Genomic DNA, 2,797 nt, shown 5'->3' with positions numbered 1-2,797 from the left:
ACAAAAGGGAAATATGGCATTTATTTATGTTTTAAGCTGATTTAACCTGCCTGCACTTGTTCCCTCAGAGATTTCATTCACACAAGCAACAGGACGTGGTTGTTCAGCCTTGGCCACGATCACTTGTGTGCAACATAGACCACAAGGGACGATGGCTGTCACCAAACCTCCCAGTTTTGGGACAGTTCTTTAATAATCTTCAAGAATCGATAGTTGTTTTCTGATGGTCCTCTGCTGCCTGACTGCCAGGAGGGGGAATGGGAGATGTGAAATGCTGCCATCCTCTTGTTGTCAGAGAGGAGGCTCTTCCTCAAATGAGTTGTGTGTGCTGTGGTCTTAGCAGTGGCTCAGATTTTTAGTCTCAAATTTTTTGCTGTTTTAAAGAGCCTGGATAGAGGGAAGGAGATGCTTTTGAGGAATACAACCCCCTGAAACACCTGCCTTTGTAGCTGGTAGCTCTTGCTGGTGGTCTGGCCAGGCTGTTCGCGGTGTGATGGGTACATCGTGTGGCCAGAAAGGAGAAGTGCAACTTCTGTTTGACCTTTCTCTTGGGCTAAATCCTGCCTCTCGGTCCAGCTAAGCAACCAAGTGGTAAATAACTCGAATTGCCCAGCTGCTACCACTGGGGTTCATTACTCTACACTTCTAAGTTGACACTGTCACATGTCACTCCAGTTTTCCTTCTGTTCTTCATTAATCCTGCCTTACCTGTCATATTTTTAGGAGCTTCTCCAAAATCATGAAGAAAAAGCAGCAGCTACCTTTTTTTAGGAAATATTCAGTAATAGTGCAATAGTTGCCATGATGATCTAGAAGACTGATGGAAGGTTCGTAGGCTTTTGTTAAGTCTTCTTATGGCTTTAAAAAGAAGTTAAAACGACATGGCTGAGCTTGAACCTGCTTATTTAGACATTACTAGAGCAGCTGTCCAGCTGAATGACTGGAATCCTCAGGGGCCTGCTGTAGGTCCAGGACCATAAGTAGCTGATTAGTGACACAAATGTTGGAACAGACAAAATCTGCAGGTCCCACCTGGAGAAGGTCTGGGAAAATGGAAAAGGGTAGGGCTGAAATCCATAGCAATGTCAGAAAAATTGAGAGTGAGTCTGGGAAACAGAGGCTGGAAAGAATTAGTCAAGATAAGAGTGATTAACTGCACTAACACTTGTGGGAAATGGTAGGTTAAGGAGCAGGAGCAGGAAGCTGTGGGCAGTCAGAAGCAGGAGTCCATGCCCCGTGCTGTGAATAAGGCAGATACTGTACCAGGGTGTGTAAGTGTGGACTACCACACCAGTTCTGCTTAATCATAGCCAAGCCCATGCTGGAGTTTTGGACCAGTGTTAAACTTCAAAGAAATGTGGCCCAAAGAGTGAGAATCAAGAGGAGAACAAGAATAGTCCAAGATGCGAAAATCCTGAAAAGGAAAGGGTTGTTAGCCCAAGAAGAGAAGGACAAACACCTGCAAACACCTTTCAGAGAGGGGTTAGCAAACAGATTCCTGAGCAGTTTGTAAAAAGACGAGTTAATGTTGCTCTGAATGCTCTGGGAACAAGTAGGTTGGGTCCAAGCCCTGAATTTGCTGACATCTCATCCATCCCAGACATTTGCATTGCGAGACTGAAACTTGATGCTGAAGATAGTGCAGATGCCCTGCAAGAACATATGGTGCGCCTCCAGGCTTCAGGTTTCGTGGCAGAGTGTTGACTGTCTGGCTTGTAGCTTGAAACCATTCAAGGCAGAAAGAAATAACAAATCAATGTGCCAAAAGCTCTGGATAACAGCAGGTCACCAGTTATGGGCATATTAAAACTCTGGATACATACAGCTGGTGTTCATGATGGATGCAGTTCCATACAAAAACCATGGATATTCCCACCAGGAAGGTAGCTTCTCATGTACCAGAAAATACACTGCTTTCAAATCTGATCATCATAAGCAAGTCTAGTTCACGTCATAGGTATGGGGATTACTGCTGAATTGTTGCATCCACAGATGCAGAGAAATCATTTGTCTGCAAAAACCGAAGTCTGAAAGAATCCCGAGGTCCCAAATCAGCAAGAAAATATCCACGCTAGTCTTTGCCAGCCTTGAGTGAATTTGGGTGGGAGTTTGACTGACCCTGTATTATAGATCAAATAAGCCAGTTTCTCTTCAGCAGGGTTCCTAAAAAAGAGGGCCTGATGCCAGCAGAATAAAGTCGGTATTGTTTCCCCGAATTTTTTTAATCATCTCTCTTTTAGACCATCAGTTGATTCCCCCCCCTTGTTTATTGACACCCACTCAGCGTGAGCCCAAGGAGAGAGAGAGGGGAAAGATTTTGCGGCTCCTTTGGCTGTTCTCGTAGACATCCTGGCACTTGTTTGATCGGGGGCGGAACAGGACATGAACCTTTCCTGCCGGGGCCGAGACCGCAGCCGGGTGCTATTCAGCTCCCAGAACAATGTCTGGCAGCTTGCGAGTAATTTAAACCCGGCTAAAAACAGCCGAGCCCGGGGATGAATCATGACCCATCCGTGTGTGCTTCCGCCTTCCCACTCGCCTGCATCAGCACGGCCCCTACTGGCTCCCTGGAGAATAAGCAATAAACAGCGTTTTAAAGGGCTTTTCCTTCACAAGGGCTTTGCCTGTGTGAATTCCAACAAAAAAGCCAGCTCTCCAAAGTCTTGCGTCCGAGGCAGAGGGATGTGCAGCCCACCCGGAAGACCTGGTGCAACGCTGATCAGAGAGACCCCAAATATAGAAATACTGCACAGGAACAGAGGAGATCTGGGCTTTTTTTTTGGCTGTGAGTTCTCCT

The sequence above is a fragment of the Manacus vitellinus genome, unplaced genomic scaffold (genome assembly GCF_001715985.3).
Source record: "Manacus vitellinus isolate BGI_N305 unplaced genomic scaffold, ASM171598v3 scaffold_70_pilon, whole genome shotgun sequence".
Taxonomy (NCBI): domain Eukaryota; kingdom Metazoa; phylum Chordata; class Aves; order Passeriformes; family Pipridae; genus Manacus; species Manacus vitellinus.
The sequence above is the reverse complement of the archived record's forward strand: the minus strand, read 5'-3'. Positions refer to the sequence as shown.